This window comes from Ahaetulla prasina, chromosome 5 (assembly GCF_028640845.1).
Source record: "Ahaetulla prasina isolate Xishuangbanna chromosome 5, ASM2864084v1, whole genome shotgun sequence".
Lineage (NCBI taxonomy): Eukaryota > Metazoa > Chordata > Lepidosauria > Squamata > Colubridae > Ahaetulla > Ahaetulla prasina.
Window position 1 is genome coordinate 105,660,303 of NC_080543.1, and position 21,187 is coordinate 105,681,489.

General features: G+C 36.2%; 1 long non-coding RNA gene across 1 annotated transcript in view; it reads right to left on the reverse strand.

The window, feature by feature from the left end:
* Nucleotides 1-12,678: 12,678 nt before the first annotated feature.
* LOC131200042 (uncharacterized) overlaps nt 12,679-21,187 on the reverse strand; it is a 32,310-nt gene continuing 23,801 nt past the window's right edge. Inside the window, exons 2-3 of the long non-coding RNA XR_009155485.1 lie at nt 14,378-14,507; nt 12,679-12,856 (exon numbers count right to left, since the gene is read on the reverse strand). This is a non-coding gene — a long non-coding RNA (uncharacterized LOC131200042). The remainder of the gene's footprint in view (nt 12,857-14,377; nt 14,508-21,187) is intronic.

The window sequence follows — 21,187 nt, forward strand, 5'->3', positions numbered from 1 at the left end:
GCACCTGCCCTGTGGAATGAATTACCTTTGGGGCTACGCCTACTCCCCGACCTCTGGACCTTTAAGTGCAAGCTCAAGACCTTTTTGTTTCACCGAGCAGGGCTGGCCTAAGGGCAATTTTAATGGGCGGTTTTATTGATGGTTTGGTTTTATAGTTTTACTTGTTATTTTAATATTTTGGCCAATGGAATCAGATTTTTAATTGAAATATTGTGTTTTAACTTTTGTATATGTGTTTTAACTTGTCTGTAAACTGCCCTGAGTCTTCGGAGAAGGGCGGTATAGAAATGCAAATAATAAATAAATAAATAAATAAATAAATAAATAAATAAATAAATAAATAAATAAATAAATAAAAGAAAATGGTTAAAAGGGGAAGAATAGTAGAAAGGGAATTAAAGCATTAATTTGTTGATTTAAGTGAATGGTTATAGTAGTAGAAACTATATAAGAAGTAAATTAGAAGAAGTATACAGATTACTGTAAAATGGAATAATTAAGGTACAAAATTGAAATGTTAATGATGCATGTAAGGATGAAATGTAATGTATGTAAGAAGTAAAAAAGAAGAAGCATATTGTTTATTGTAAAATGGATCAAAAGATGCAATATGAAAGATAGAGTGGTTTAAATGCGAAAATAATTGAAACTCAGATATAAAATGAAATGCTGATAAATGAGAAAAACAAATAATTGATGTGGGAATAAGAAATTAGGAAAGAAAATAAGAGGTGGAAGGTTAATTTAGTTATAAGGTTTTAAGGTAAAAATGGAATAAGTTGAAATACACTGTTAATAATTTTAAAAATGTGATGGGGATTCTGAGAAATACATTCAATAAATGGAGAAAAAATCTGGGTTGCCTGGACACCAAAGCAGAAAATATTGAACTGAAAATTAATACAGCAATAGAGAGAGAAAGGAAGAAGGAGTAGGGAGATGGAAGGAAGGGGGAAGAGAGGAAGGAGAGAGAGGAATAGAAGAAAGGGAAAAGGAGAGGAAGAAAGGGAGGGGAAATAAGAGTAGGAGAGAAGGTTAGGGAGGTAGAAAGGAGGAGGGGGAGAAAGGAAGGGGAAGTAGAGAAGGAGTAGGAGAGGAGAAAGAAGAAAGTAGGAAGGATAAAAGAATGGAAGGCGAAAGAGAAGAGAGGGAGAAGGAGGATTGCTGTAAAACAAAAAGATGAAATGGAAGAAAGGCAACCCCAAACATATTTAAACTTATCAGGATGAAGAATGAATTACTATGAAAGTTAAAAGAGAAAGATATTATTAAAAATTGAGAAATTAGAATTTGAGGGCGGAAGAAGATGTTGTTTATATAATGAGCATAGACATATAATAGACATAGATTAAAAAATAAGGAAAAAGAACATTTTGGAAGAAATCGTATCAATGTAAAATGTACTTGGATGTGACAAGTTGTATAAGATATGATGTGGTCAATACTCTGTTCATAAATTATGTGGGTGTATGTGAAAGAAAAATAATCAATAAAACTTGATTTAAAAAAAAGAAATGGAGATAAGCACTGCCCCCTAGAGTCGGGAATGACTAGCACATATGTGTGAGGGGAACTTTTACCTTTATTTCAGCTCAATATATGGCAATGACCAAAAATTGCCTGTCTATCCAAAAATATTTAAGATATTTGTTATTTCTTAAAGAGAAGAGTACTCTTGTTCATTAGGGATTTCCCCTTTGTGATATATCTTAGCAATTTTGTGGAATTGGATTTAAAAATATCACAGACCACAGCCTAACTCTAATCTTCTCTTACCCATTACACCTTGCGATATAAACACTTCTTCCTTTCTGATCCAAAGTTGGATTACTTTTGTACTACACTCACACACACTTCATACAGATGCCTTCAAAGTTATCTCCTTCCCCCATTAATAACCTGGCAGGTTGGGTTCTATCCTAAGGAGCCTCAACATGCAGGGAAATTTCATATTAATCCAGAGAGGGGAAAACTGAGCTTTTTCAGAGTATGCAGCTGTCTAAACAGCTCTTGCTAATTCTGCTTTCATCCGATGGCATACAGCATGCATGTTTTTAAATTTAAATTTTAACATGGAAACCACTGTAATAAATCACAATTTGTGTACATTTTAACAGATTTATATACTTTTTGGAAATCACTTGTTTTTTCAGGTCATCTTTCCATACATGCACATATAAGTTTTTTTTGCTAACCTCAAGTAAATTAATTTAAACTTTAGGGTGATATTTGCAATATTCACCACAGCCCCTTTTACTCTAATATAGAGTGTTTCTTTTAAATATTGTCATTGTTTGAATCAATGCCCAGCTTTTAGTTCAAGTAAATTGGCATTTTATATAAAAAATATTTGATGTCCAACTAACGCTCTTTGACACCAGTTCAATCCTCTTTTGCTTCTTCCTTAGTTATTTTTTTAAGGATTTCTAACAAATAACCTTTATTTACTGTACCATATATCATATTCTAGCATAATTTCCAGATTATATTATGGACTCTTTTTTTGTGGAAAATCCCTAATAAATGTCTATTTAGACATATTAATTAAAACGTAATTAAAACATCTCTTTCATTTTACCAACCAGACACAAATGTAAGTCCTTAATTTTCATTTTTTTCTTAATAATGATTTACTAGTATGAAATAAATTACAAATGGAGAAACATTGCCTGTACTTTTCTTTCTTACTCCAGTAACAAATTTTATTGTATTACACTATGGCCAATCTTGACCTGTTAATTCTGTGGAAACTGGTTCTTAAAAAGGACATACAGTACTCTAGTCTAGACTGGCAGTTAGCAGATTTGGCTGTCTGGATATTATTAGACTTAACTTTCAAGAAATCTAACCAGCATAAATTATGGGAACTGTGAGCCAATAATTTATTTGCAACTATGTATTTCCCATCTCTGGTTTGGGTCATGCTACTTTCATCTACACAAACACAACTCAGTCAGATATGAATGTTATGACCCATTGATCTTATGAAACTGAACCAACGAGGAATTAAAATTACTTATATTTATCTAGATTGAGTCCAGGCTTTTAGCATGTCAGAACAGGAGATTATTTGCAATTTAATCTGAAGATAATCACTAATGGCACTATCCAAGCAAAGTTAAACATTTTTTTGAGTTCCCTGAACTTCAATTTAAATTCCTCAGAAATAGATAGGACCAGAAAGTGTTTAATTTTGTCTGGAATGTTTTCCATATCTGAACCAGGATTTGAAAATAAACAGTAGCTACTATTTGCACAAGACGATTTTATGTAGGACTAAGGCTACCATCCTATATATACTCTACCAGATGCTCAACAGGACCTTTGACCTGGTAAACTCTTATGGAAATTTACTGATACACTCAAACATATTGTAATGTCAGAGTAAATATGTTTAATATCCAACAACACAGCTAGAGTCAAGACTGCACATGTACCCCCAACATATACTCTGTATATGTACCCCCAACTAAATATGGCTAAGATTTAGATGCATTCAGTTTAAAAAAACAACAACATAAGGACAGGAGTGATGGCACCCTGCTAGTAACATTGCCTTTTAAATGTTTAAGGCTGCAGTCTTATATACACTCGCCTGCAACTGTGCAGAAGTCAGCCAAACAAATTATGTATGTTCTGCTCTAATTTTATTTACTTAAGTTGTCATCATGTGACGTATCATGACTTTTTTCCCCTTTGCTAAACCAGGGGTGGGCGTGACCAGTGCATGATGCATCCAGTCTGCAGGCTGTGAGTTTGACACCCTCGCTATAAGTCAATACATTGATGAACAGAGGGGGGGAAAAAGGGGGAAAAATGTTTTTGTTTTTTAAAACTCTTTCAATAAAAAAAAAAATACATTGATGAACCGAAGTCCTACAACATATGTATACTACACCGAAAAGGAACAGGATTGTGCTATAGGACTGCAGTTTGATGAATCTTTAACTGAGGGCAAATCTCACTCTACTAAATGCAGCAGACCTGAATCTGTACAGGATAATAATGTAAAAGAAATGTATGAAGGATTCTCTGTAATGCTGAGAAGACCTGAAAGTAATTTCAAACTTGACAAGAACATGGCATGGAGAGGATTTCCCACCACACTTGCTATGTTCTTACAGAAAGAGTTGACACAGTGTCAACATAGAGTACTTAAGTATTCCCCTCTGCCCTTCACCAGCTAATCTGAACTTCTATGTTCAATAAATTCTCTATACTTAACCTGCTGTGAAATAAACTTGCCTTCTTCATCTGAGCACTATTTAACACCTTACATAGTTCCACATTTTGGAAGCAGCCTGCTGTAGTGACAAGGTCCGAGGGGAATATCATTGCTTCAGGAATCAAACAGCTACATAGTTCCATGTCATTTTAAATTAGTGTGTCAAAGAATTGGCTGGGTATAAGAATGCACTTGTGAGACATGAAGAGAAACATCACTTGCTTTAGCTGATTTTACGGAGTTTTGTTGTTATTATTGTTGATCTATTTATTTCAGGCAACTCATATAATTTAAAAGATGCACCTTTGAGCAATCCATACTTCCTTCCTTCCTTCCTTCCTTCCTTCCTTCCTTCCTTCCTTCCTTCCTTCCTTCCTTCCTTCCTTCCTTCCTCAGCTGAGAGATAAACATGAAGTATGCAACTGATTAGTTTTCCTTGAATTCTAATCAGAATTCTTTTACCTCAAACAGCTTAAGTATCCTAAACAGAAACCTCAAACAGCTTAAATATCCTAAACAGTGGATATATACAGAAAACACTACTGTGATCCTATTACTGCATAGAGGATCTCTTTCAGAAAGTATAGTTGGGAGAGACTCTGCTCAGCCTTATAATACTTCTGAGATATTAAGATTTTTACCAGACCATTTAATAGCTGTAGTTCTCTGAAAAGCATTTGCCTCGTTTTTGATTTTTGGAATGTTTGCATATATTAGTCAATGAACGTCATCAGAGTTTCATGTGTATCCAACTGATTTATAATAAGAGTAGATAACACTGGTGTTTGTTGCTTGCTTCATTTATTCCATAAACAAATAATCCAACATGCAATGTGAAAAAAATAACAGCCTTCTTAGATGCTGCAACTATCTTTTAGTGCAATAACTGGAGTCAGATGCTTTTGGTTAGCTGATGATCAATGTCCTACATTGTTGTGTAGGAATTTGGGGCCAATTCCTTCACAGCCAACAACTTTAGTTCAACATGTTTGAGGGTTTTCTAGCATGAATTGTTTGGTTTAAACCTGCCAGATTTCTATTTAGTTTAGACCTGGCTTTGACTATTCCAGAACCTTGACTCAGAAGAGACATCAGGAGGAACTTCCTAGCTACACAACTTGTCAGCCAGTAGAAACATTGTTCTCTAGAAAACCAAATTTCTAAAATCTAGAATCTAGAAAATCTCTAAAAACAAAACAGATGCTGCATGGTGAACCTTCTGGAATGCTTTAGGGAATAACCCCAGTGGTGAAATGCTCCAAAGTCTGCTACTAGTTCAATGCGTGTGCATGTGCAGTGCACACCAAATGCACACTTTGCATGCATGCATGCCACAGGCATTGCTGTGCAGTGCTCAAAAAGGGGCTTAAGAAGCCTTTTCCAAGGTAAGTAGAATAGCGAGGGGGGGAACAGCTGTGCCACACAATTTTGATTTGCTAGAAAGCAGGATTTCCTGCTAGCGAATATAAATTGCGTGGCATAGCTGATCGCCAGAAATACTGGTTCGTCCAAACTGGTAGCATTTCTTTACTAGCGGTTTAGGCGAACCGGTCTAAACCGGTAACATTTCATCCCTGAACGCCCCCCCTGAGTAGAAGATTGACTTAGATGATTACTAAAGACCCTTCCAACACAACGATTTGATGATTCTATAGGAACTTTACATTTTACCCATTCTCCTACAAATATGTTTTATATTTGGGAGCAAATTTTGCTTCATGAGCCACTTAAACTTTAGCTGACAAATGGCTTGATATTATCCAGTAAAATGATAGGATATGAACCAAAATTCATACTTTCTTCCATGTTGCCAAGGCACCCAAGTCCCAAGGTAACAAACATTGCAAACTGTGATACCATCAGGTTCTTATCACTGAATATAATGCTTGGTTTCTGCCAGAGATAATAAAATTCACATAGTAGAAAAGTTTCCTGTTTGATTCATTTGTCCATAGAACAAATCTGAAATATTATCCTGATTTTTTTTTCCAAACACGGAGTATCAATGTCCTTTATCCTTATTTCTTTTCTATGAATACTTTTATATACAGTCTTTTTCTGATTATGAACTCACGAAGTCTGAAGAAGATTTGCAAATCCCTGGATATTTTTCTGAAGTTGTTTGAGACTCCCTGGCTGATTTTATGCTGCATTCTTAAGACAGATCTTGATGAAATGCTTGTACTATAGAAATGGATCACTATTGCCCCAAACATCTCCACTTCAAGACTATGTCTCAGTGAACTGGTGCAGCTGCACAACTATAAAAATGATTTAGAACTTCTTCAAGAGAGATTTTAAGAAGGCCTTCAGATTTTTTTTTTATTTTTTTTTTTATTTTTTTGAGCGGGGCATGATGTAAATCTAAATTTGTGTATGATAAGAGTGTCATTAAAAGAACCAAGGTTTGTAACATTAATACAGAACAGAATTGACCCAAATCAACCCTCATTGTATAATAAAGCATTTGAACAACTCATTAATTATGTTAACTGAACTGATTGGATTTGGGATATGATGGGTAGGCATTTTTTTATCACACTGTATGCACCATGTTGGATAATCAGTTATAAAATGATTTAACCACCTAAAGGTGATACAGTTTATTCATTCAGCTTGCCTATAGAGTCTGTGCAATAGGGTTCTCCTAAAACTCTAACAACGATCAGCCACAAAGATATGCAAAGTTCAGGTAATCAAAAAGTGATTCAAGATCTTCCTTGTTGAACTGGATAAGAAATTATTATATAAGGTAATTATCCTAAAATTACAAGGTTTTGATTTAGATGATGATTTTTCTTAATTAATGTAGTAATAATGTGCAATATGGGTTAATTTCTACTGTGAATGTAAATAGGTTGGAAGAGAAACAACTATCAAAACCGAAATGTATAAAAAGTTTGAAATTGGTACTATTTGATCCTATTGGACCTGTACCTATTACACCCCTGAAAGAGAACTGTTGCAGCTTTGGGGAGCACCCATGACATAATAGAGATGGTCAAAGGTCTCTTTGTTTGACCAATAACATGCATTTATGGACAAAATGAATTCAAGTGTCTTTTACTTCTCCCAGTAAAATGTTATAGTATATATGTCACTGTTCGTAAAGAAGCTTCATCTTATGCATACACAGATTTTCAGAATTTAGATCTCTTAATTGAAATTTGGACTTTATTACTCCACAAGAACTACATTGACTACCTATTCACTTCCAACCTCAGCTAAAAAATTAATTATGATCATAAGAGAGTCTGGATCAAAATCTGTGTTCATACTTCCTTTAGATTTCTGTGCTGAGCTACTTCATATTTGATGTCTGGCAGCTAAGTATATGAATTAACTTACTAAAAACATTATGATGTGGGGCTATTCAAAAGGTCTATCCATTCTATTAACTCATTTGCACATATAAATCATGTCCTGATGTTGCAGTCATAAAGTGATGAAAATGCATATGTGAACTTGCTCCCAGGCTACTGCTTAGCCATCTGTCATATAGACATGTTCATGAGAAAGGCCAGGCTAGTCTGCCGCTTTTCGTTCCTTATTCAAAAGAACCAAGATTATTACAGAATCAGTTTGAGAGAGTAGCACTGTGATCAATAGCAGGTGAAATTATTTTTTAAAAAAGAATCTGGTTAGCAAAGAAGAAAGGATGGAATCATATTTCAAGGTGAAAGTTTCGAGCTAACACCCATATCTTACTAAAATCCTACACATTCATTCTTCTAAATCAATATGACAGATATTTGGTATTGCTGGCATTTGACAGTCTGCTTTGCTAGTTTTGTAGGACATGAAGGCCAAGTAATTCTAACTGCTTAAAAATAATGATTACAATTAGGCCTGAAGCATACAGCCTGGTAGGGCTGTGTGATTAGACCATTATTCATAATCAAACTTCTTATTTAGGAGTCCAAACAGAGCCTCTGCCCTTTCAGATTTGTCATTTGCTTATGTATTTGAGAATTGTGGTTTTTGCATGAATCCTTTTACCAGTGGTGGGATTCAAATAATTTAACAATAGGTTCTGTGGGCATGGCTAGGTTGGCGTGGCTAGGTGGGCATGTGACTGGGTGGGCATGGCCAACTCAACATCATTCACAACAAGGTGGGGCAGCATTGGCATCAAATTGGCCATGCCCGCTCAGTCACATGACCGATGCTGCAGAGACAGGGCGATTTCCTAAGTACCTTTCCCAACCTCTCTGTCCTTGGGTTGACAAAATAAAAGCCCATCTAAAGATCACAACTGCCTGCCCAGTCTGCCTGCTGAGGCTGCCTGCCGAGCAGCCCAGACAGGAAAACGCATGGTTGGGGCAGAGGAATTACAATGATAGCTTGATTCCTCTTCCAACCTGGGATAAAATGAAATAATTAAATAAATAAAAGTGGGAAAAATCCTTGGCTGAAAAATGGAAAATATGAAATAACATTATTTAGACAGTAGCAAGAACTAGATAACTAGTGCCCTGAAGTAAATTCTAGCTGACCTGATGAATTACGTCTCGCCTGGATTACTGCAATGCTCTCTACATGGGGCTCCCCTTGAAGGGCATCCGGAGGCTTCAGTTAGTCCAGAATGCAGCTGCGCGGGTGATAGAGGGAGCCCCTCGTGGCTCCCGTGTGACACCTATCCTGCGCAGACTGCACTGGCTGCCTGTGGCCTTCCGGGTGCGCTTCAAGGTTTTGGTGAACATCTTCAAAGCGCTCCATGGCATAGGGCCGGGTTACTTACGGGACCGCCTACTGCTACCGGATACCTCTCACCGACCCGTGCGCTCTCACAGAGAGGGACTCCTCAGGGTGCCGTCAGCGAGACAGTGTCGTCTGGCGACACCCAGGGGAAGGGCCTTCTCTGTGGGGGCTCCCACCCTCTGGAACGAACTCCCCCCAGGACTTCGTCAACTTCCGGACCTCCGAACCTTCCGTCGCGAGCTTAAAACACATTTATTCATCTGCGCAGGACTGGATTAGTTTTTAAATTCGTGGGTTTTTAAGGGGTTTTAAATGGGTTTTTAATGGGTTTTTAATGGGTTTTTTTATTTGCTAAATTTTAATTGCGGCCAAATTGAATAAGTTTTTTAGAGGTATTTTAATATTATTTATTTTGTAACAGTACTGTTTATTTTATCTGGCTGTAAACCGCCCTGAGTCCTTCGGGAGAAGGGCGGTATAAAAATTTAAATAATAATAATAATAATAATAATAATAATAATAATAATAATAATAATAATAATAATAATAATAATAATAATAATTGGCATGGCCACTTCAGATTCCAATTGTAAAAAAAATACAAACTGGAGATGTAAGGAATCCACTTGAACAAAGTTGTACATGTTTATGATGCAAGTTTATTAATCACAAAATAATACATATGTACATAGATGAGAGGGAGGGAGGGAGGCAGGGAACTCTTATTATTCGGTAAGTTCCCTTTTTTCCCTGGCCAATATTCATTGTTCTTATAATGTAATGGAGGGTCACATTGCTATCTCTTGTTGACTGCTTCACTTGGGATATTTTCACAACACATGCAACAATAAATGCAACATACAGAAATCTAAATACTAAATCTACTTTATCAACATGTCTTGTCATTTTGGCAGTTTATCTGTGGGTGCTTCTATAGCCCAATTACTTTGTCTGAACGTCACACTACTGAGGGTAGGACTACATTACAAATATGAAAGGAGAAACATTTTTAAATGTTCTTTTTTTTTTCCAATTTAAAATCATTTAGTTAATTATGGAATGTATACCTATGGAGATTCTCAGTCATCCAGGTCATGGTTGTCCCAAAGATGCTTTTTTCCTCTGCCTTGCTACTGTCAGTCTCTGGAGGCTCTAGAGTCCACACCTCACTCCCCGATGGCCCTGGCCCCACCTCAGCCTCCAATGCAGAGCCCTCATCCGGGCCTTCCCCAGCCTCCAGGACTGGCCCATGCTCTTCCTCAGCCTCATCATTGTCCAACTCCATTGCCAGCTCCGCAGGCTGCTGGCAGACCACAACACATGGCAGTTTACAAAACTGGTCTTAAATCCATTAAATCTGTTGGAGCTCCTACGCTTTGGAATGAACTTCCCCCTGGTTTACGTCAAGTGCCTGATCTTCGGACTTTTCGCCGTGAGCTGAAAACGCACCTATTTATTCAAGCGGGACTGGATTAAAATTTTATTGGGGTTATTTATATTTTAAGATTTTAAATTGTTTTAAATTTTTGGCCACATTATAATATGTTCCTTTTTAATCTCTTTTAATGTGTATATAGTGAATTTTTACTTGGCTGTACACCGCCCTGAGTCCTGCGGGAGAAGGGCGGTATAAAAATCGAAATAAATAAATAAATAAATAAATAAATAAATAAATAAATAAATAAATAAATAAATAAATAAATAAATAAATAAATTGAAACAGTTAAAATACACCAGCCTTTAGCTTTTAGACAACACTACTTTAAATTAACCCAGACCATTGGCTAACTAATCCAGTATGTTACTCTCAGTGGGAGAGGCTTCTAGGTGGATTTATTTTTTTTATTTTTTGGAGTTCACAATGCAAATCAATGGAAACAATAAATTCAAACTATTACTACAAGAGTAGAGTATTAAAAAATGGAAAAGAAAAATGCAGATTTTTTTCCTACTTTACCTGGAGATGCCAGGGATTAATTAGCCATATCACTTTTAGAGACTATCTGGCATCATTAGTCCACAGTGCAGAGAAGCGCAACCTCCCTGCTGTTTATTTTTTAATCGTACTGTTGTATTTTCAATTTAAACGATAAACATTTCAAGGGCATTTTAAAAGCACATTCCTCTAGTGTGTATTGCCTTAAGTGCTTCTTTTAATGAAAATATAGATAATAAGTCCAATAATTAAATAAATAATTGTATTCTAATATTGAAGTAGAGAATGAATCTTCAGGTGGTGGGAAGGTGCCATAAAAAGGCAGGACACATTTCCAAAGTTAATTATAGGAAAACTCAAGGAATTTGAATTTTGTGAGCTGCTATACAAATCTCAACAGAAAAGAATATTTGTAGTTCAGGGTTGAAGTGTGAAGCCCTTGTTGGTGCTCTCTGAGCTTGGTTGCTTTCTTTCAGACATTTCATTACTCAACTAGGTGACCTCTAGAAAGCTGTAGGCTTTGCTGTATAATTATATACAGTGGCTTATGTGCCACTTTTGGTAGGAGTATTATTTTCTTCTTGAGAGTTCCTTGATTAAGCTATAGTGCAATAAAGGATTTTATTAAGGATAACACTGTCATACACAAAAGCATCTCAGAACTAATCAAACTAGAATAGAATAGAATAGAATAGGATAGAATTTTATTGGCCAAGTGTGATTGGACACACAAGGAATTTGTCTTGGTGCATTTGCTCTCAGTGTACATAAAAGAAAAGATACGTTCATCAAGGTACAACATTTACAACACAATTGATGATCAATATATCAATATAAATCATAAGGATTGCCAGCAACAAGTTACAGTCATACAGTCATAAGTGGACTATTACAAACACATGGCATCATCATATTAAACATGCAGACTTAAAGTCATTCAAAACTTCTTAAGTAAACCAAAAGACCCATTGCCCCAGAAGAAGTAATAGATATCATCTATAACACACATTGTAAGAACTGTAACAGTCAGTATGTAGGACAGTCAGGGAGAAAATTATCAGAATGCATCCATGAGCAGCCACTAGCAGTCAGAAGACATGATGGAAACTCCTTAAACGTGCACATGGACAGACTTTACCATAGTTTCAATTGAGAAACTGGGAGCATTCTAGACCAAGCTAAATCCAAAAATGCTAAAGAATTCCTGAAAACCTGGCACTCTGACAAATCAGCCATCAACAGGCACTTAGAGATAAGCAATATCCACATGCCATTCAAAAGACACAATCAAAAACCTAAAAAGGAAACAAAAAAAGAAGACAAAACTCTCTTCTTGCCAGCAATCAACACCCAGATAAATGGGGATAAACAATAGACATGTGATGGAGATTAGCACCCTAATCTCAATCACGTGACTGCAATGCTTATAACTGTGAGGATCAGTTGTAAAGTTACTGTTTTGTGCTGTCACACTTCTGAATGGTGGCTAAACAGGGCAGTCATTAAGTGAGACCTACTTGTAGTAGTAATCTGGTATTTTGCAGACAACAGGTTCTGCTTTGTCTGTACATCTGAATTTCACAGCGAAATCATTTTTTGCTATTCCTTCCTCATCTGACTCTTATAGCAGCAAAACTACTTTCATAACTGGATGCAGCAGGGAAGAAAGCTGTTTGTCCAATAGGAGTCAACCCAATAGCCGTATCATAACAGATACTATAAGTCAAACAACATTCATTTCAGGATTTTATTGCCTACCTGAATCCGTAATTGGTAGGTGGCTTGAATATCCATTGGTCTGGGTATTACTCTTTCCTCCTCCATTGTGTTTTCATAACCAGAGATCAGCTAGCTATCATTCTTAGCTTACAGGGAGATTAAGCTTCTTGTGTAGCTATAAGTGCTGAATTCAGTAGAGACAAGTTGCTAAATGGCATCCAAGACAGAGAATTGACTAAGAAGAAGCTGGCAATCTGTACTATGATATGGGCTGACTGCAAATGAGAAGAAAAAAGAAAAAAGAAAGGAGGAGCAGTTGGGGCTGGTTGAAGGAGCCCACGAACTTAATAGAACATTGCTTATTTATTTTATTTATTAGATTTGTATGCCACCCAGTGGTGGGTTTCAACTGGTGTTACAACCGGTTTGCTTCAGGCATGCGCTTTGCACAAGCGCATTGCATTACAGAACAGCTGAGGTGCGGCAATCCACTCTGCAACACCTATCAGCTGGGCTAAAAATGAACAAATATAGATAGGTATAGCGCAGGGGCGGTCAGGAAGGCCCAATTGACAGTCGGAATGAACCAGTTCATTCTCAGCTCACCATCGCCGCTACTGGCTCACCTGAACCAGGGCGAACTGGTAGAAACCCACCACTGATGCCACCCATCTTGCCTGGAGATAACTTATTTTTGCCTAACAAACATTATTAACATTATATATAAAGGCATTATTTGGGTATTTGTTTTAAAATTCTAGCTGACTATAGAAAGGGAACTAAAGGTAGTAAGAATTCTGTCTAGGCAGATTTGCATATCCTTAACAAAGAATGAAAACATGGGAAGATTTTTTTTGGGTGGGAGGGGTGAATAACCTAAGGAAACATTACTTAATGATATAGTAGTAAATTTTGATGAGCAAGACCCATTTTCCAATGAGTAATGTCTGAATGTATTACCCTTCAAACTCATTTCTGTTTATTTCTGGCTACACAGATTGTCATCTGTCTGCATCCCATTTTGTTTGTTTGTTTGTTTGTTTGTTTAGCCCCCATCTTATACCAAACTATGGTATACTCCAGGGGTCTTCAACCTTGGTCCCTTTAAGACTTGTGGACTTAAACTCCCAGAGTTCCTCAGCCAGCTTTGCTTGTTGGAAACCCTGGTATACTCTATTTATCAGTAACAAAACAACATAATATATATATTAACTTTTTCAATAAAACCTGGCACAAGTTAGACATCACTTTCAGTCACTTCATTCAGAGCTGAGGTGGTGCAGTGGTTAGAGTGCAGTACTGCAGGCTACTTCAGCTGACTGCTAGCTGCAGTTCAGCAGATCGAATCTCACCAGGCTCAAAGTTGACTCAGCCTTCCATTCTTCCAAAGTGGGTAAAATGATGACCCAGATTGTTGGGAGCAATATGCTGATTCTGTAAACCACTTAGAGAGGGCTGTAAAGCACTATGAAGTAGTATATAAGTTTAAGTGCTATTGCTATTCATCTTCTCCCAACCCTTAGGGAAAAGCCAGGTCTTCAATATTTTTTTAAAGGCTAGGAGAGTAGCACTTGCCAAACTTTAGGGGGAAGAGTGTTCCATAGGACAGGGGCTGCCATGAAAAAGGCAAGTTTTCTACTCCCATAAAGTAGAAATATTTAATGGAAGGGAGCATAGATGGGTACAGGTTCAAAGGGAAATGTAGTCCTGTAGATAACCTGACCCTGTACCATGTAGACCTTTGATGATCAGCTTCTTCAATTGCAACCAGGAAGGAAACTGGAAATGTAACTCACACAACAGATATTTTGCATGGATAAACCTAGGGCATCCATAAATGAATAGGCTGCCTCATTCTGGATCAGTTATGGCTTCAGACAGTCATCAAGGAAAGTCCCATGTAGAGTCCATTGCAGTAATCCAAACCTATAAGAAAACATTGTCCTTTAAAAAAAGCCTTTACCAAGATGAAACCCAGTTAATTTTTTTTAGAGATATATACAGCTCTGGAAATAAGCATTATGTCTTAGAGAAATGTAGAGACCGTATCAAAGGAACAAGGAAGGGATTCTTTTTGTTTAATTCTTTTTTTAAAGTCTTTTTATATTCACTGCTGCAATCTGTCAATAGCCAAAGTTATACTCAAAATTCTCAATATTACCTTCAATCAAGTGCCAGAATAAGCCAGTTCCTATCACTGTCCAGTAGATGATATTTTTTCCTGCTCTGAAGAATCCTAGAGTTACGTTACCCATATACCCACCCTCTAATGCACCAGAGACCAGGTAAAATTAGAATTGGTATCCAATTTTAGCTATATTAAGGCTAAGCCACAAAAGAAAGGAATACAAAACAAGCATGTTGGAGGAGGGGAAAGCAGGCAAAAATTCAAATGTTTTAGCTGAGATTTAAAAAATTAAGATATGAACTCCCTTCGTTTCTCTCTAGTATTTACTTCAGCAATCTTTTCTCTATCAATGGAAGAATAAGAGCTGCTTTTCAATGTAAAGGTTATCAGCTACTTTCCACAAAATGGCTTCTTATCTGCTCCCAAACCACACTAGCAAAAACAGAAGAGTATAGAATGGCCCCCTTTCCCTTGCTTTGTCCTTTTCGCTGATGTGGAATACAAGAATAATTAGTACATTAAGTTTGCATCCCCTAATGAAGAATGCATGAGCCTATCTCAGATCAGATTTACCATCAACTGAAATCCAACCTAAAGCATATGTATGAATCAGTAGTCAACCTCTAATGCAATTGTGTTGAAATTGGCTGCTTCTGTGACATGATGTTCCACCTTTTTATCTAATGCGCCAGTAACCTGTTCTGAGCCTTTTTTATATATGCATATTTAGCATGCCTTGGGCAATGCAGTTACAAACATTCATTTTTCTAAGTGGCTTAGGAGTTTCTTTGTTTTTTAAATTATCTAAGAAAAGTCAAGTCCTTCTTACATGGGCCAAAGCGAGAATTAAAATACTCATATATACTGACCTGAATCTCATCCATTGAATTATGGGGGGGGGGGCACCTCTTCTGTACTTCTTCTAAATGTATGTGCCCAGAAATCTTATTCACATATCTACACTTGTGAAAATAATCCTGTGCAGGTAAACCATTTATGCATCCAAATAGCTTGTAACCTATTTCTCTCCTTCATACATTAAAGAGAAAAAGGAAAGTTTTAACAAGATTCCAGTATATTCTGCTTTTTCAGAAGAAACATAAAACTTCACTCTTAACTTAGAACTATGAAATACACAAATTTCAGTTCTAAATTGGCATGGAAAAACCCTACTAATTTTAGGGTAGAAACTGGATTTCCCCATGAGAGAATATTAGCCTATATGTTCAGAGTGCAAAGCTTGGAGAAACCTTATTGATCCTATGAATTCAACTGGTCATTGGAGGGGATTATAGGGTAATTTCTAGAATTTGAAGATAGGAAGAAACATCGCTTAGTTCCTAATTGTTTAAAAGTTGAAATTAAATGCTGGTGAAAAATGGACACTAACCTCACAATCGATACAAAAGCTATGAGTGGTGCAAAAGAGCCATAGAAAGATACATGTGTGGTATTACAAAACAAAACCTGCACACAGATTAGAGAACAAACAAAAGTATATGATATCATCAAGAGAGGAAAAGAATTGAAGTGGAAATGGCTGGTCACATAGCAAGAAGAACTGATGGCAGGTGGGCCAAGACAGTCATAGAATGGATCCCACTGGATAAAAAGCATCCACAAAAGAGACCTAAAACAAGATGGATCACCAACATCAGCAAGTATTGCAGACCCAATTGGCAAAAGAAAAATCAGGACTATATTGGTTGGAAACATGCAGAAAAGGCCATCTTGCAGGGAATAGACAATGGCTAAAATGATGATAGAAATGTCTGTGATTAAAAAATATGAGTAATTCAGGAAGTGTATCATTTTCTTGAACATATCTATAATTCAGTCTAGAGAGTCAGTGTGATCTAGTGGTTCAGGCACCAGACTAGAAACTAGTCTGTGAGTTCTAAATGACTTTGGCCAGTCACCATGATGTGACAAACCGGTGTCAATTTCTGTCATCCCCCATGATCAACACTTGGTGGATCTAAAAAAAGTGAACCCTCCACTTGCAGGAAAACATGAGGAAGAAAAATAAATCGATATAACAGTCTATCTTGAACCTATAACAAATGAGCAAATTTACAGTTAGGTGGTAGACTTCAAATCTAAATGAATCATTGGACATAGAAGCTCAGAAATGAGTGACTGTTGTAATGGACGAACATTAGATTTAGTGCAGGATGTATTTTGAAAACAAATATAGTGTTGGAGGAAAAAAAGAACAGCTTGGATCTGCTTGGTCCTACAGAAACAGAGAAAGGGAGAAATGCCTGTATTTCTCATGTGGTTATAAATTCAATTAACTTTGTATTTTACAACTAATATAAAGGCTATATAAATATAACTCTCAATTTGCTTGAAATTCATACTGCTTCTTTTGCAATGTATTTTCACAATCACAAAATGATGTACAAATAAAGAAAATAGCATTGAAAATCATATATTCATAAAATCAATGTAAAAATCCATATTAAAACATATTTGTGTAAACTAAACCTTAACCCTAACCCTCTGCCAAAAAATGGAAATAAAACTTTGTCTATTTAGAAGAGAATAAAAGTATATTCCTTTTTTGGTAGACAAATGAGATGAACTGAATTTATGAATGGAAAAACATGAGACCCTGGAATTGATCAGTTCATCTACCCTCATTTGTGCTATTCACAAAGATCCAGGAAAGTGCTTCATAGGAATTCTTACTACTTTTAAAACCCTAAACTCTTGCGCTTCATTCCTTCTCATGAAAGCATACATCTGACTTACATATCATTATATTAGCTTTACATGACTCATTCTCAAAATGGATTTTTATATATAAAAATATGTAGGAATTACTTGAGTAAATTGTTACCGCAGTTATATTTATTTATTTATTTATTTGTCAAACACAACAGTATATATATGTATAAGCATGAAATAACCATACAAATTGGATACAATCAAAGGGAACATTAGGGCAGCAACGCTAGGCAAGTTAGTAGTATTGCAATACTACTGGCATACTGAGGAAACTAATTGGATTCCAAAATTCAGATAAAAAGTGATAGCACAGAAATTACCCTAAAGAAAAAAAGAAAAAGAGAAAATGGGAGAAATGAGCATTATAGGCATGAGACAAGAAGATTTTTAGGTTGAGTAACAAAGAAGCCAAGTTCTCTGTGTATAACAATGAAAGTCAAAGAAAAAACTATTACTTTTCTACTTTTTCCCAGACCTTGTAGTGGTCAGTCCACTCTTGCAGAGACAAAGGATATTAATTCCCTAGAGCATCTGTGAACATGGGTGGCTATTGTATATAACCTTGGACTACATCCCCATTAGCTAATCACAAAGTGACATAACTCACTGTAGGCCTGCCTTTAAAAAAAAAAAAGAATGAAGCTCTTATTAAGAAAACATGAGCATGTATGGGACATAAGGAAGACAGGGTTGGTCTGGAATAGGATTAGACATTCTCCCATTCTTGGAGTCTTTTAGATTTAGTGACTGAAATAGAAGGTAGAACTACAACATTGGCATGCTTTTTTTTCTAGTTCTTTTTTTAGTAGTTCAGATTTTATAGTTTTTTGGGTTTTTTTTTTAAAAAAAGGGGGGGTTAAGGCTTTAAAACATCTGGGAATGTTTCTGTTTTCAAAAGACAGGAAACCATGTTGCCAATTTTCAGAAGAAAATACATTGTAAAGTTGAAGGGGACTCTGGTAAATGCCATAAAAGGGCTGGCAGTGACATAAAAGGTTGAATGCCAACCACTTCTCTAGAAATAGGTAATAGTCACCAAAGTGCCTGCCTGCTGAATTTTCTTTCCCAATTTAATTAAATTACTTCAGAGAATAGGTTCCTGTAGGCCCTGATTCAGAGGTGGCCATTCAAACACCTCCTCTGATTGGGCAGCGCCAGGAAGACTCGCAGCTCAAATGCTACCATCTTCAAATGTTCACAGTTACTTTTCACAGCAGTAAACTTATGAAATGAAGCAGGCTGAGGATTTCCTTTGTTAAATATCAGCTAGCTACATTCATCATCAAAGTGCTCAATAAATAGTGAGAAAATTAGTTCCTGTAGCAGTGGCTATCTAAAGAAGTCTGCTGCATGCTAACATCTTTTAAGGGCTGTTTTGTAAAAAATTGATTTGTCCTTGTATTGCTAATGTTTGTAGATTAAAAACACTGCCACCCCTGCAAAGCAGCATTTTATTCACCCATACAACTATCAGTCCATTTAGTGGCTAATCCAACAAATTCTAAATTTATATGCTAGTTTTAAATTGATGCCAGGAGTTATTACTGCTGTTCACTTGAGCCATCTCTTAACTTTTTCCAAAATAAGCTGTAAATTGGTTCTGTTACAAATGATGTTAAAATCAATATGGAATTTATGAGGATTTAATTTCAGTGTATATTTTCTGGCTTTATTCAACACACTTTCATCTTTGCACTCACAGATAGATATGAGTTTATAAAAAGCAATGAGGCAAAATTGTAGTTCTTTTGCCTCCATTTGCCCTTGTATTAATTTTTTTTTATGGTGGTGGTACATTCCATCTATTTCATCATTATGTTGTAGTAGAATGCAGACAAAGAGAACCTGTGTGTAATAATTATTAAAATGCTGAAAAGGGAATTAAAAAGGGCATAACATCAAGACTACTTTAATCATGGAGGTTCATTGGACTAAGGACTATCTTCAGACCATCCTATAATCCAGGGATGTGTGAGGAAAAAAAAATATGTGTGTGTGTTTGTGTGTGTGTGTGTGTGTGTATGCAATATATATGTGTATATGTGTGTGTGTGTGTGTTTATAAACACACACACACACACACACACACGCACACGCACATGCACACATACAGTATATACTTTTCCCCCCAAAATAAGGCATCCCCTGATAATAAGCCCAGTTGGGCTTTTGAGCACATGGCAATAAATAAGTCCAAGCACTTATTTCAAGGTTCAAAAAAATATAAGACACAGTCTTACTTTCAGGGAAACACGGCATATATTCATTCCCTGAACTCTAGGAAGAAGGAAGGATATAACCCTAAAAGGGGCCAAATAAGATACAATACTTATGATAAATGAATCTCTCTCATCATTGATCACCCCAAAATAGGTAAATAAGATAGTGGTTAAAACTATAGTAGTTATAGTTTGTATGCAGTTTAGAGATAATTTACATTAAAATATTACTTCATTGAAACTACTGATTGGAATAATAATAAAAAAGAGACAAGCACCTGCCACATAACACCCTAGTTGTAACAAATGTTGATAAGAAGGGGGGGGAAATCTGGATAGTGGACGTAGCAGTAGCTGAAGACTGAAAAATAGAACAGAAAACTGGAGAAAAATCAGAAAATACAAATACAAATATCTGCAAATAGAATAACTACGGCAAAATAAAGCAAAGATAGTAATAATAGACATATTGAGTGCAATCCCAAAATACATGGAACACTATCAGCATTGACAAAATCATCATCAGCGAACTACAAAAGGTACCTTCCCTTGGAACAGCTTACATCCTGCGATGATACCTTTAATATCATCAAACAACAATATCTGCCAATCCCAGATCCTTGGGAACGACTTGCTAGGTGAATAAAAATTCCAAATCCAAGTCTAAACATCTGGCTGACAGCACAACTAGCCATAATAATAATAATTCAAGCTAATACTAACAAGCACCCTTAAATCAAGGAAAAAATGCTAGAAAGGAATACATCAAGACAGTGAAGAAGACCTTAAAGTCCAAACTCAGTGGAAGAAATACCACCAAGGCAATCAAACACCTGGGCAATTCTAGTTAGATACAGAGCTGGAATAGTGGACTGGATTCAAGCAGAACTATTGTTTTTCTTTTCTTTTTCATATATATATGCTTATGCCTCCTAATATTTACTCATATGTATGTTTATATACTATATAATCTTTTTATATGATGTTGTGACAAAATAAATAAAATAAATAAAAAATAAATAAAACTAAAGGCTCTGCATAGGAAGACCAGAAAAATGACAATGAATCATGTGGTTCATCCATGCAGTGATACGACACTACTTACCAAGGAATATATGTGGGCATAGAATATTGCAAGTATACTAGTCAGTTGAAGAAGAAAAAAGGGCATTGGAAAAATATCTGAACAATAGTGAAGAAGATGCACTAAAGCTAATACACCAGAAGGCCTACTGAGTACTGGCGAGACCAAACTGGTCTACAAAAAAGACCAAATGAACAGCAGAAAGGTGACATGGGAACACAAAGCATTACACGGCCAGTACATTTTTAAAAAATAGCAAGGAAAGCAGATAATAACAGGTCCTTGCAATGGCTAAGAGAAGGACAATTGGAGAAATTGGACAATTGGAGGGGAAAATTCTAGCTGCACAAAACCAAACCTTAAGAACAAATGCATACAAAACCAGAATTGAGAAGACAGCAATAGATAGCAAGCTCCACCTTGCTAGCTGTTGAAGAAACAGT